At 35.6% G+C, this 15,738-nt stretch overlaps 1 protein-coding gene across 1 annotated transcript in view; it reads right to left on the reverse strand.

The window, feature by feature from the left end:
* Nucleotides 1–2,157: 2,157 nt before the first annotated feature.
* LOC145691831 (uncharacterized) overlaps nt 2,158–15,738 on the reverse strand; it is a 44,190-nt gene continuing 30,609 nt past the window's right edge. Inside the window, exon 6 of the mRNA XM_081767148.1 lies at nt 2,158–2,283. The gene's annotated coding sequence lies outside the window, so the exon portion shown is untranslated. The remainder of the gene's footprint in view (nt 2,284–15,738) is intronic.

Below are 15,738 nucleotides of genomic sequence, written 5' to 3' on the forward strand. Positions count from 1 at the left end.
AGTAAGATGCAGGAGTGATATTTACGTTTGAATTCTCAGGTTGAGTTTTAGAATAGTAATTTTGTCTTTCTCTTGAGTTTTCCCTGGAAGATCGATAACAAAGGGATTATAGGCACTGTATAATTTCAACCTAATTCATTCGCTCTGAATCAAACTTCACATGGTGATAGGTCTTAACATGCTGTACAAACTTCTGAATTATTACGGTGTGCATTGGTTCCTACGCTATATCTAAAATAAAATACAAAAAGGACGATTTTTACAACTACGCGTAAGTTTGTTACCTATACGTACTTTCTTTCGTCAACACAATAGTGTTTTACTTATATTTCTACGTGTAACGTAAAGATAACCAATGATCGTATTTTGTATGTTCTTTATTCCATTTTTACTTCTAAACAGGAATAATAATCAAAATTTATTTTACTCATGCGCTACTTAAAAGTACGATTGGCATGGTTAGTGATGCTTCATTCGCATGTTACAGACGGAGGGGGATTGAATACGTTCTTTTGAGGTGTGATACTTGTAGAATACTTTAAAGCAGAACATAGTATTTACTTTGTAAAACAAGACTGTTCCCTTCTTTCTTATAATTTCCTGAGCAATCAATGATTAATAGATAGCGATCAATACATTTAACAAAGATCTTTATGAAGACAATAAAGATCTTCATTTTTGAAGGTGTCAGCTGTTTTCCAAACTTAAGAACAGAAAACACATTTACACAGTTGAACTGGCGATACAGGGAAGGTTATCATGCAACATATTTAGACATTTTATTTGTATTATTTCATTAACTTCTTGTTTGATTAATGGGTTAGTGCGGACAATTTCATTGAGCGTATTTGATTCTATTCTTAGAAAATTTCTATCTTGTTCTTTGTACTAAGTTTGGTGTCTTAGTTTTTGTATGGCTGTTATAGTAAACTTATTGCAGAATATATCATAATAGAATGAAGGTATTGGATGTTCATACGAAGTTACTGGACTGCTTCTTAGCAACAAGAAAATGTTAGTAGCTACACTATTACGAAGATTCAACCTATAATTTTCTAAATTGTACACGTTCATAATAATAATAATAATAATAATAATAATAATAATAATAATAATAATAATAATAATAATAATAATAATAATAATAATAATAATAATAATAATAATAAATCACTAAGCTGTATGTCCACTATAGTCGGGCATTAGACATTATATACACAACGGTATTGATAAATGTTATTTTTACAGGCTGAAACTTACCTTTACGAGAGAAATATATGTTCATTGTGTAAGGTATATTCTAATGATATTTAGGGCCGCGGTGGCTCAGTGGTAGAGCGTTCACCTCTGGTGCTTGGGGTCCCGGGTTCGATCCCAGCCCCTGTCAAGTGAACTTTGTGGTGGACAAACACCATGTGCGTGGGTTTCCTCGGGGTTCTCCCGTTTCCTCCCACTTTCTTCATTCCACCATTTCATTCATTACTCATCATCACCGTCTCCTTTAGCCTAACCGGCATAACCGAGGGACGTAAAACTCAAAGTTTTCATTTTTTCTAATGATATTTACGTTGGTTAACTGATTGCTTTGGAGTGTTATGTCCCATTTCAGCACCGAGGCAGTATGAGACACAGATCTACAGGGTAAGATGGGATAATCGGAAGTACATAACTCCCGTAGGGAATCGAATCAGTCCCGAACGCAAAAAACTGCACATGCTATCCAATCCTATAGTCATAAAGAAGTTTTACAGAGTATAAATCTGTTTACCTAATGTAAGTGAGCGTGTCCATTAAGTATCTGTAGAATCGGGAAAGTGCACTCTTTCCCTTCCTTGGGTTCCAAAAGATGGATGTGTAAAAAAAATGAACTTATTTAGTTGGAGAGAAGAGATAGACTAAAAAAAAGTAAGGATTATAGATAGTACGTAGCTGATACAACAACTGAAGAACTATTACCTCATCTTCACATATATTAATTTGATTTACAAATTAATGGAACAGACTTGTAAAAATAAGACACTATAACTTCTTATAGATTCATCAAACTTGAACTTTGACTAAAGTTTTCTGTAAGCAATATAACCTATATAGAACAATGAGTAATAACACAAATATTTAAAAAAAATAATAATAATAGGCAAAAAGCATTTATTCTTTTTCGGGTACAGTGTTTCATCTCTTCGGTCGCCATAAGATTCCTGTTGCACATCGTGCTGCTCTGATGCTTCATATGTTGTAGGTTAGGCACAGAAAACTGAATAGATTTAATTTCAGCTATATTTCCTGTAAAATAGAGAAAAATAATTTGTCAGTAACACTTCATTATCAGGTATTTGGAAGCATAGGCATATACAAAATTCATTATTACGAGAGAGGTAAGGAAATATTAGTGCTATAAATTAATGTAACATCGAAAAATGAAAAAAAAAAAAGATAAATGATAGCCCTGATAGAGATATTTAATTTAGCCAATTATCTATTCTTGTTGAACGCAGGTTATTAATACGGGTTTTTGTTTCTTGAATATATCTGAAATAATGACACCTTATTTTTAATCAAAGGACACAATTTTTAAAAGAATATTCATGATTCTACCTTAATGAACTTAAGTAATGGAAAAAGGTCTTTATGGGTATAATCCTTCTTACCTGGTTAAATTTCACATTAATTGATTTTAATTGTGAGTGATAGCTTTCAACAAGTAGGAGTGTCAAAATGTACACCCCGTGAAGGAGTTTGGTTTAATTTGTGGCACAGCAAACTCCTCAACAATATATTTTACAAAGTCAAGGCTAAAATATATAATTTCGCCTCAAATTGCATGCAGTCCACTTTAAGATGAATTAATATTTAAGAGCCTGCCTTACTAAAAATAATACGAAATTTACCATTTTCTTTTGCTTGATTGTTTATCAGTGAAAGGAGATAATGAAATGCAAGTTACCACAATCATAGATAATACTATTCTACAACAGAAAATATGAACCTGAATAATGTTCAGTGCTGCAATCCATAGAAATTACAGTGTTGCCAGAAAAACAATTTCCCTAAAATCTAAGTTAAGACAGCGAATAGAGGAATGATCTCAACTGCATTTGATTGCGTATCATGTTGGTTTGGTTTCTTGTGAACTACTTTTTAATTAACATTATTATTTAGTTTTAATAACTGTATATTAAAATTACTTTGTTTATTACAAACTAAATATAACTATTATTTAAAAAGTACTTCACAGGAAACCAAAACATTATGATACGTAACCAAATGCAGTTGAGTTTGTTCCTCTACTCGCTGCCTTAAGTCAGATTTTAGGAAAATTGTTTTTCTGGCAACACTGTAATTTCTAGGGATGGCAACACTGTAATTTCTAGGGATGGCAACACTGAACATTCTTCATGTTCATATTTTCTGTTGTAGAATAGCAGTATCTATGATTGTGGTGACTTGCATTTCATTATCTCTCTTTACAGATGAATAAACAAGTAAAAAGGAAAATGGTAAATTTTGTATTATTTTTAGTAAGGCAGGCTCTTAATTTATGAGTAGTTGCTTGTTTTAAAGTTTTGCGTTCTGTTCAGCACCAAGGCTATATGAAACGTGAACTACAGCTGAACATGGAATCCGGACTACATGATCTCCCACCAGGAACTGAACTCGAGTTCTCCGTACGCAACCACATACCCACGAGGGAGTTCAGAATTAATATTTGAAAATAGAAAATATTTAAGCCCTTAGATACGTCGAGTCATTTGGTTTCATTTTTGCACTGTATTCTACGGACAGATTAGTATTTTGCATCCTGAGGGATATCTAACATACCAATCTCAACAGTACTGCGGGTAGTCTACCAAGCAAGGGTGATACCCATAATTGCTCCTATAGGAATACATACAAATCGATTTTTGATTTTTCCACAAAGTCGATTCCTAACGTTTGACCATCTACGTTCTGGCCAAAAGTAATGGTGATCCATCAATCATTCCTGAGATTTCTGTCTTCCGGACGGACATATGAATAGACAAAGTAAATATATAAAAATAATTCCTAATAAACCAGCCTTTTTAACAAAAATTAAAATGTATTCCGTTGTCTGTTATCCATTTACTAACAAATACTAAGAAAAATGATCAATACTAACAAATAAGAGAACATCAACACTAAAGAAAATCGACAAAATTCTTAAGCACTTTTTCATTGTGCTAATACTTGATTAAATGACCCACTTCTAGTTAGGCTTTTCGTTTTTCCACTTACTTGTTAGTGTAATCTTCTCTTTAATTTAATCAAGGGCAATGTCGGAGCTTGAAAAATCCCAGACGTCATGATTCCATGGCGACCGGATGCACAAATCTGGTATCTTGCTTCTTAATGTTAATATTCCAAAATTTTAAATACTAAATACTTCTAATCTCTATGTGCTTAGATAGACTAAAAATAAAGTATAATAAAATTCGTGATACAGTTCAAGCTTCAAATTTACCTCGAACCAAAATAATAATAATAATAATAATAATAATAATAATAATAATAATAATAATAATAATAATAATAATAATAATAATAATAATAATAATAATAATAATAATTATTATTATTATTATTATTATTATTATTATTATTATTATTATTATTATTATTATTATTATTATTATTATTATTATTATTATTGTATCGTAGGAGCTATAATTTCAGTCTCAAATATGTAGGTCTATATCAGATAAGATTTGCTTTATTTTCAGGTCAGGTTTTCTGAACTTATGTCTACGTCAGGAGAAAAATGTTTTAAACACTGAGCTATGTGTAAGTTGATTTACGAACATGTTGTTTATAATGAAATAAATGACACGTATGCTGAGGGACCCGAGTGAGATTATATCCGATGATCAAGTAAGAAAATGGAAGATCCCATAGGAAATCAATGATTGATGTTCTTTGCCAAAGCTTGCATTGGTTTAGGCCGAACCAGGAAACCTTCTTACCGAGAGGACAGTTCTACCACTGGGTTGATGTTTTCATGTGTTATTGTTAGCAGAATCCGTTAACTCCGGCATTTTATGTGGAAGAATTCATTTTCAAATGTTGATTTTTTTAACGATAGCACCCTTCCTCTATTAACAGTCAATCAAAGCATACATAAGAAAAACAGCGAAGTGGAAATAAATAGTACATAGATTACTCTTTCCTCTTCGTGATTTGAAGTTTCTCTTAATCTTCTTATAACCCACATATACCCTTCCTATACCCGTATTTTTTTCTATTTCTTCAGATTGTTGTCTTATCCACTCCTCTTTGGCAAGTCTGCGTTTTTGAGTGATCTAATTTCTTATTCCTTTTATGCTGTTCTTCATACTCGTTGTTATTAACTTCTTCCATTTCCTTCTCTTAGCCATTAATTCCAAAATTTCCTTGGAGATCCATTCTTTCCTTGCTATTTTCTCTTCGTGACCTTATATTTTTTTCCCGGTAAGTAGTAATAGTAGGCTAGTGTTTATGTATGACCATTCCTGGTTAATTTCCCTCGTTCATTATTGTGTTGTGTTCTCTACTGACTTCTCCACGAAACTTCAATGAATTTCTGTTCTTCGGATTGTCCTATCAAGTCTTCTATTTTTCATATTTTCCGTCTAATTTTCAAAATTTCAACTCACACTTAATGAGGACTAAGTTGTGTGTGATCATTATCCATATCTGCTCCTGGATAACTTCTACAGTTCATTATTCAGGCTTTTTAAACATCTCCTTTACAATTATGTAATTTATCTGGTATCTTTCTTAATCTCCTAGCATTTTCCAAGTAAATTCTTCACTCATATTTCTGAAACGAAGTGTTTGCTGGTACTAGTTTTTTCTTTGTGCAAAATTCGATCTGTCTTTCTTTCTATTTTGATGTGCTGTTCAAGTTCTTAGCTTCCTATTATTTTCCCTTGTACACCTCGTTCCCCGATCCTATTCCAATCTCCTACTATAATCAGATTTTTATCTCCTTTTAAATCTTTCATGACATTTTCGATCGCTTAATACACTGGCTCTACTTCTTCATCATTATGAGCTGATGTTGGCATATGCGCGTACACTGAGAAAAATCCATTATCCGGACAGCGGTATATTGTACAAATACAAGGATTCGTTATGTTTACTAAGGAAATCTGTACGGAGCGTACTTTATCCATATGCTACACAGCTACTGCCTTTAACGCGCTTGGATGTTATATCATGTCGCTGCAGGATGTCTGATATCTAACAATCTTCCGTATTTTATATACGTATACGTATGTTAAATACTTCAGCTATATGTTATATACGTCCATCTGTGTGTGAGGTCCTGACCGCCTATAGACACCTCTTTCTTGCACCATAGATGACGTCATGAAACAACTGTCGTATGCTTGCGAGCTGGTTTATAAACGAGGTTGTTTACAAACGGAAAAGAAGAGCGGAAGGAAAGCCTGGGTAAGTGCAATAGTAAATTATCACTTTAGTTAAATATTCCATTAATTATATATTCCTTTAGTATAACTTGCTTTAATATAGTACTAAACAAGTAATGTGATTTATGACCACAATTCTTACTATTGTAACTCGTTAATGGTTGAGGAGAAAGAAATGGGTTAATCTGAATTTTGAGAAATCTTTGAATATTAATGTTCTGTAACTTTTTACATTTCAAGGTACGCAAAATGAATGTTATGTGTTTATTCTTTCCTTTTTATATGTGACGGTTTATTACTTGATGGAGATTTACTACAGGACTGCTTAACATAATTGCTAAGAAACCGTTTTCAGCGCGAACATTTTCTTGTGTAGTGAAGATTTAGGATTTAGATTTCTGGGCTTTCGGCATCAATGACCTTGTTAGCCCGTCACATGTGAGTTATGACGTCCCTCGGTGAGCACACTATCCGGGGAAAGGGAAGGAAGCAAACGGCCTGGGACCTATATGTTGGGTACTACCCGGCATTTGCCTGGTATGAAATGAGGAAAACCCAAGAAAGCCTCATTCAGGATGTCTGGACTTAAAAGCTTTTGATACTTTTTCGACCGAGTGCCCCTACCGGAATCGAACCTGGGTCCGCTCGTACCGAAGGCGAGAGCGTTAGCAACTACGCTACGCGGAGCCACTTGTGTCTAGGAAACCTATTTTTACTAGGATATTTGCAACAAAATTTATTTCCTTTCTTTCTTTATTTTTCTTTTTCTTTTTGTTTTTTAACAATAAAACAAAACATATTTTACAGCCTCACTGAAATTTAAAAACAGCAGTCAGGGAGAGCTCACGTTTAAGATTCTTTTTGTTTTGTTTTGTTTTGTTTTGTTTTGCTTGTTATGTTCTCTAGTTAACTAATGTTTGAGTTCCTGAGAATTACATTATTATTATTATTGTTTCATAATTTTCGAACCAAAAATTAGATGTTTTTCTTTTTTTCCTTGTGTTGACGTCATTGTGGCAAGTTGGGGTGTTTGTATCGTACCTTGGCATTAATTTGGTTACTAGCACATAGTTTCAAGGTCATAAGTTGTAGGCCGCTTGAAACAGCTATTACACACAGGGGCGCCGGAACCGGGGGGGCAAGGGGGGCAGTTGCCCCTCCTGAAATTTTGAAAGGGGGCAAGATACTCGTTTTGCCCCCTCACTTTCAGACTGTAAAAACATCACACAACACTGATTATATGAACTAAATTTTACTTTTTATAGTAATGCAAAAAAAAATCTCTATTCCAAATTCATCTTTCTCTTTGAAACAAGGGATCGGGCGCTTTTTCTGCCCCCATGTTAGACAAAAAGAGTTAGGAAAAAGAATTGAAAATTTTCTTTATTTCCATTGGTGTACATTCTCAAAACACTGTAAATTCTTTTAAAATTGTTGTTTAAGTAATCGTAAGTCTGCAATATGAAACGAGTCGTTGAGCGAGATTTTAAAGTTTGAAAAATATAAGTTTAAATGAGTGACAGGATATTTAGGGCCTAAATACATTTTCCATAAAGTTAAATTAATGTTCTTACAAACAATATGCAGAGTGCAGTAAGTTTTATAGTGAGGAGGAAAAATGTATAAGGTAGGATTAATAATTCAGAGCATATGAAAAATGCGAACTCTATTCTCGTTTCTTTCGTTTAATCCTTTCACTACCATTTTTTTCGGAGTGAGAAACATTAATATATGGCTATTTTAAGTTGTTTTCAAACGTATAAATATATATAAAAAAACAATTTCCACCGTTTCGTTTTTCGACGTGGGAAGGGTGGGAAATTATGTAGCTATTCTTATGATATTTTACGTGGGACCTATATATCCCAGTGGTATTGACATGAATGATCTTGTATTTTCAATTATGAAACGTATATTGTCATAAAAACAATTGGGTCGTATTTATGATTACAAATATTTTACATTTCGGCATCCTTTTCCAAATTACAGTACACGCAACCACTGCTTTATCACTAGCACATTGTTCGTCACTTTCATTGTTCACGTTCACTTCTACTACTGTCTATTTGATAATGTTAATAAGAATTTTGTGAACCATTAGCAGGCTTCTCTTTACCAGTGGAACATCGATTCATAGCAATAAAATGTGGTAAACTACCAGGGGTCCTCTGAGAATGTATCGTGGGACACATATGTCCCAGTGGTAGTGAAAAGGTTAAGATATGAGTGCAGAAACAGAACACGTGTTTTAGCTCTCCTTTCAGACCAAGTTTGCAAATAAGAATAAGAAAAACAGTCACTGCTTATAATAACTAGTAGTGTTAGATATTTAGCTCGCAGTGGTCAAGCAATCAGTGGACATTTGCATAGTATGGGTAATTTGATGTCACTCCTGGCTGAAAGAAAAATGGATGTGCCTGTTCTCAATCAATGGATTAATCGACGGGATATCTGGCTTAGTGCTGATTGAAAAAATCAAATTTTAAAGATTGTGGGACATGCAATATGGAGAGACTTGGTAGCAGAAGCTAAAGAGTCTCCATTTTATGCAATCATAGCCGACTGCACGACTGATATTTTAAAGAAAAAACAGTTGTCTCTGTATGCGCTGTATTGACTCTGTTTCATCAAACCCAACAAAATATTTATGGAAATGATCACCCCATATGGCACAAAATCGGAAACAGAATTCACGATCAAAGATATTCTAACGAAACCTAACCTGAATGCAGAAAATATACGCGAACAGTGTCATGATGGTGCAGCTATCATGTCAGGACGAGTGAATGGTGTGCAGAAGATAACTTCGACTCAACATCCGAAAGCTGTATACATTAATTGCAATAATCAAGCATTAGATCTTCCATTGCAGGAAGTAGCACGGAAATGCGAATCTTTGTGTGACGTGCGGGCCATAGTGAAAGATGTTAGAAACATCAACCTGGATTCTGCAAAACGATAGACAATATACGCACGCCGACATTGTTCTTGAACCCTGTAAAGCTATCAACGAAAGAAATCCTAAACATTTGCTGCCTGTTTGTCCTACTCGCTGGTGTGTTAGGCGAAAATCTCTAATCAGATTTCAATCTACTACAAACGAATTCAAATCACGTTGGAAAAGAATCGTCAGTAATACAAGTGGTCCAAATGATGATCAAAAAGTAATTCTAAAAGGGTATTTGAAAAGAATGAACAAATTCGGAATATTTTTTCTGATAGTCAGTATACGTGCTTTAGTACCTTGCGGACAACTGGCGAAAGTGCTTCAAAATTCTGAAGCTTCTGCTTCTGGATTTAAAAGAGCAGCAGCGATTCTATCTAGAGGATACTCTGAGAAACCTACGAACGAACAGTGCATTTGAAAACATCTATAAGGAAGCAAAGGAAAATGCAGACATACTACACTTAAAATTGTCCACTTCATGAAGATCAAAAGAGAACACCAATTAGGTTGGAAGAGACTGATAATCCTTCTATAGCAGCTACCCTAGAACCTGTATCAGATCTTCGAAAAATGTACTTCGAAATCATTGACTATTTGTTGAATGAAGTGCAGCGTCGTTTCAATCAGCCAGGCCTCAAACAACTCATAAAACTCTAGAAGATACTTTCTGAAGGAGCTATATGTGCTGGTGGGCCTCTCTCAAGAGAATATTTGAATCAGGAATTGGGAGTTCACTCATCGGATTTTAACCTGGATAGATTATGAGCTCAGCTCAGGCTGCTTCCACCTACTTTGATGACGACTGAGTCGCTGACGACCATCAGAATATTAAAAACTATTAGTGCTGAAATCCACTACTGTTCGCAGCCTTCTCGACCAAGTTGTTCGTCTAGGAACTTTCGTTCTCGCTATGCCAGCTTCTTAAGCATTTGCGAAAGATCATTCAGCTATTTGCGTCGTCTAAAGACACATTTGAGGACGTTCATGACGCAGGAAAGATTGGCTCACCTGCTGTTGTTGCATATGTGTAGCGACCAGACTTAAACACCATTGCAAGATACGAGGGGGAGTCAAATAAAAACCATAATTATTTTTTTAAATATTATTTATTGGTCACACAGGGTACAGAAGTAAATTACTTTTCAACATAGTCCCCTCCTCGTTCAATGCAAGTCCGCCAGCGCTTCGGAAGAGCCTGAATACCTGCAGAAAAAAAGTCGTTTGGGCGACGGCGCAACCACTCGTGCACCGGGTTGCGTACCTCTTCATCGGAGTGGAACTTCCTGCCGCCCATTGCTTCTTTGAGCGGACCAAACAGATGGAAATCGCTTTGTTTCAGGCTGATGGTAATGCACCCATGTTTCGTCACCAGTGACGATTCGTGACAGGAAGGCATGACCGTCACGTTCAGCACGCCACAAAAGGTCTTCGCACGCATCAACACGTCGCTGTTTCAGTTCAGGCGTCAGTTGTCGGGGCACCCATCTTGCAGACACCTTATGAAACTGGAGAACATCATTCACAATATGATGTGCCGATCCATGACTCATGTGTACACATACTGCAATTTCGTCTATTGTCACACGGCGGTTTTCCAAAACGATGGCTTCAACGGCTGCAATGGTCTCTGGAGTCACTACGCACCGAGGGCGTGGAGCATCGGCCACAGACGTAACACCATTTGCAAATTTCCGGCACCATTCATAGATTTGTGGCTGTGACAAACACGCATCTCTATACTGAATCTTCATTCGCCTAAAAATGTTAATCGGTTTCACACCTTCACTTCGCAAAAACCGAATCACAGAACGCTGCTCCTCGCTGGTGCATGTGGCTAGTGGGGCTGCCATTTTGGAACTGTTGTTGCGCCGGTGTTTGTGCATCTGCCGGCTGCTGCCACCTAGGAGACATCCGGTATACTATCGTAAACAGGCATGCCAACTTACAGCTCACTGGCGCCATATGCGGATTTTTATTACTACTTTTATGGTTTTCAGTTGACTTACCCTCGTAATTCAAAGACAAGCGAAATAAAAGATACTATTGGTCAATGTTGAAAAGAAATAAATGTAGAATTACGTAAGTGAAAATATTATGCGTATTATAACCAATTATTTAAATTACAAAATAGCACTTAAAATTCAATATAAACTTGAATTATTTCTTATTAATTGTGTCTACTTTATTAGTGTGAAGTGAAGTGAATAAAATGAGGTTAGGAAGAGAGGTGAATGTGTAGTAAAAAATATAAATAACTCTGGATAATTAGTGTAATTAAATTTTCTGTATAAATTTTGTGGTCTTTAGTCAAAATTCCATTTTTTCCATTTCTGGTACGAAGTCAAGTACGTAGAAAAAATATATTTTCTTATTTTTTACTTAATTATGTAGCTTGCTTTATAATGTACAAGTTACTTTCTACTACAAAATGCTACAAAGTTTGTAGTTCTAAATAGCAATTTCTAATATTACAGTGTACTGCAACACCAGAACTGGATTTTTAAAAATATAATTTTAATTTCCTCGTTTTCAAGTGATTTAAGTAGCTTTAAGATTCTTTAATAGTGTCCGTGTAACCATGTCCAATACAGTTAAAAATATGTACCAGTATATAAAATGGTAAACTTTGTACTTACAAACAGTCATTGTGAGCAGTACAAATTTTACAATTTTATATGTTTTTAATTCTGATTTCAGTGGTTGAAAATTTCTGCACCAGAAAAAAATCTAGCACAAAACTAACACGGAATTAATTAATCTAAAGATGTAAACTAATATGCCTCTAATAGATGGAAATTTCAATCTCACGAAACTGTTTATAGCTTCATTTATTATTATTAACTAATCAAATCAAATAATTGTTACATCGCAAACGTATATTCGTATTATCTTACCTATGTTATATTCCCGTGTCTATTTTCAAGACAGCAGTTTGCCCCCCCAGCTGAAAAATACTTCCGACGCCACTGATTACACAGTTGAGTGTCAGGCTCGCAGCTTTCGTTACAGCGTCTAAATTGCAGTATTGGATTGCGTCCAGCTTCTATGGCTGGTAAAAAAGTTATATCGCTTTCGTAATATGGTAAGAAATACAATGTAACAGTTAGGTATAGTATATATGACTAGTTTAATTAGTCGGAAATTACTCTGTTTCCTTGTCTTATTCTTTCGATTATGTTTAAGTACTGTGTCTTCATAGTATTGTTTCACTATTTCTAGAAGGAATTAAGTATTAACGAAGTAAAGAATAAGCAGAAGCCCACTTTGACGTTTACTATTTCTCATACTTCATTGAGAATGTTTTGATCCCCAATTGCGCAAACTTCTAATATGTATGTGTGTTTCTTTTTGTTGTTGTTGTTGTTGTTCTAGTATGTATGTGTGTTTCTTTTTGTTGTTGTTGTTGTTGCTTACACTGCTATAGATATGAGCTCCTTCATGGCTAAGCGGTTAGCGTACGCGCCTTTGGTGTGGGAAACCCGCGTTCGATTCCCGGCGGGAGTGGTTCGGAGTCCATGTTAATCAGTAAGTCCACGTCTCATACAGCCTCGTTGCAGAAAAGGATATTAAAATCAACTCAGCACTGCTTTACAGATGGAGTTGTTTGATTCAGGGTTCGAATGAAGCTTTTTACGGGAAGCAGGCACGTAGCCAAGGGGTGGGTCCAGACCCCCCCCCCCTTCGGATCCAGAAATGAAAAATATCAAGGAAAGATGAAACAGAAAGAAACAGATGAATCAGCCTCAAAAATATAAAGCTACAATAAGCGTTTTGGTTACTCTTTCTTACGAGAAGCTTTGTGTGGAGGAAACGGGAGGGGGGGGGGGCGGATCAAGTTGAAATTGGATATTATTATAACGGAACATTCCGAATTCCATCTAGCTCCATGTTAACCGTATGCAGCGGCGCAAATCTGTCTTCAACATTGGGAGGGACGGGTAAGACAGTTCTCATAATTTTTTTAAGGATGTTCAAATTATGAAGTTGAAAAACAATGCTGCGGAGGATCAGGGGAGCAGAGTTGTCTTCAAAATTGTGAGGTGGGCAGATTTAAGGCTTATTCTGGGGTGGGGACATCAATTTCATCTTACTTTCCTTTGTGGCAATCGGACACAAATCATCACATTTCTCTCCAAAAAACGCATTTCAAATCGGATTATTGAGGGGAAAGTCCCCCCCCCAGTTCTAAGATTGGAGGGGACATGTCCTCATCCCCCCGGGACTTGCGCCAGTAACCCTATGGACTACAAATGACGATCGATAAACCGGTTCTTTCAGATAGCCTGTCAGAACTTAAGCAATGCCCAGAATTACCAATAATCTGAACCATTTTGAATTTCGCGGCAACACTAATCCATTTTATAGGATGTCTTTACTCCAGAAAGAGATCTCGTTGCTATCCTTGACGGCATTGAACTAAGATAAGAGAAATAGAAAGAAGACGAGAAGAACCGAGTTCGAATGACCTTGGAAGACTATGTCTTTGTCAATACTTTTTTCTATTCTTTTACGCAAGATTTCTTCATAATTCTTTAATTAAAATACTTACTAACATATCCTCATTTTATTGTCCTAACAAATCAATATGGATATGTTGTCAGTAAAATAGTTTAGATTGATCGAACCCCTGGTGTGATAACCACAGTATTTCGTCACAGACCTCCCGTAGTGCGAAATCGTGGCTACGTGCCTGCGGGGAGGGGGCGACTTTTCAGATATACAATCCAAGCCTTTTATTTCTCAGTGATGCAAGATATAATATATAGTATATAATATGTAAAATATGAAATGAGGGAACATATTTTCCCGGCAAGGGAGAAATTCTTTGGCGAGTTGGGGAAATTACTTGACGAGAGGGAAAATCTTCATCCTCCCGTTGATTCAAATCTTGATCGAAGATCATGCGAGTAGGATTCCATATTATGCTGTAGGTGTAGGTAGTACACAGTCTTGGCGCTGAATAGGACGCTAAGCTTCAAGCCAACCACATGTCTGTAATAACCTATTGCGATTGAATGGTAATGTAACGTAATGTACGATATGTGCATTTTCTAGATGCCATAAAATTATAATTTTAATTGAACATTCCACGATTATATACTTCAGGTTAAAGGAGTTTGATGATTAATTGAAGTGAATAATCGAGGCAGTGATTCTCAATCTTCTTGACTTACGACACACTTTAGTAAACCCCAATGACATCGATATATTTGTTTAGATTTTGGATTGCTTTCCAACAAGTCGAGCCGCGCCAAAGCTGTAGGCTTACTAAGTTAAGTGAACTGATCCTAATCTAAATCCATTGTTTTCGGGGGCGCAGAAATGGACAGTGACACTTCCGATACTATTTAAATCAAAATTCAGCCAAGCAACTTGGGGAGGGAAAGAGGGGAGACGGATCTTACAAATGATCGAAAATAACCGATATGAGAGAGCGTTTCGTAATAGTAAAAAAAGTGACTGACTAACGTAACATACATGTATTACTGGTTTTCTTATTTTCACCCAACGAAGCAGGTAATTAACGCTAGTACTAGGTATGTGTAGACTAAATGAGGTGATTTGCTTCGTGACCCTTCGAACAATGTACGAAGCGGATGCAAGCAGTTAGTACATGGAGTTAGCTTACCTAAATTTAGATTTCGCTTTCCGAAATCTTAATGGATGTATTAAGTGATTTCGTTACTTACACTCTTAATCTCTAAATACAAGGATTCAAAACACATTTTCGATTCCAAACTATGACTCTGCTAGACAAAGAAAGCATAGTCCAGTGTATGTTTTACTTCATTTTCATATACGTGCTCGTAGGTTTTCTCGGGGACTTGGTTTCCTCCCACTTTCTCATTTCACCAAATATTCCATAATCATTAACTTGCTTTAATCACCGACTCCCTTAGCCTAACAGCATAATAGTGGGACATTAAACTCAAAGACTTTATTTTTATTTTCAAGTAATTACTTTTCTCTCCCTTATTTATTTTTAATTTAATTTCTCTTTCAATTTCCCTCTTTTAGGAACATCAACATAATTTACAATTCTTTCTCATTATAATAACACTATTAAAAGTCCCATATGCAGCTCACCACGTTGGAACCCAGCGGAAACAGATGAACAACGAATATTGTTGAAAATATGCATTGCTTACAGCGGCGTAGCGAGCATTACAAGATTGGGAGGGGGATGAAACTTGAAATTGCCAAGTCTTGATTTTTATCTTAAAAAAATGTCAAGTCTTGATAAAAAAAAAATGCCAAGTGTTTCGAAAATCTTACAAACCCTATGAAAAACTATTACAGCAACCTTATTTTCATATTCGTTCCATTCCATGCCCCCCGTCTGAGACACGAATAAGATCAGCC

This window comes from Thermobia domestica, chromosome 8 (assembly GCF_964235325.1).
Source record: "Thermobia domestica chromosome 8, izTheDome1.hap1.1, whole genome shotgun sequence".
In the NCBI taxonomy this organism is placed as follows: Eukaryota; Metazoa; Arthropoda; class Insecta; order Zygentoma; family Lepismatidae; genus Thermobia; species Thermobia domestica.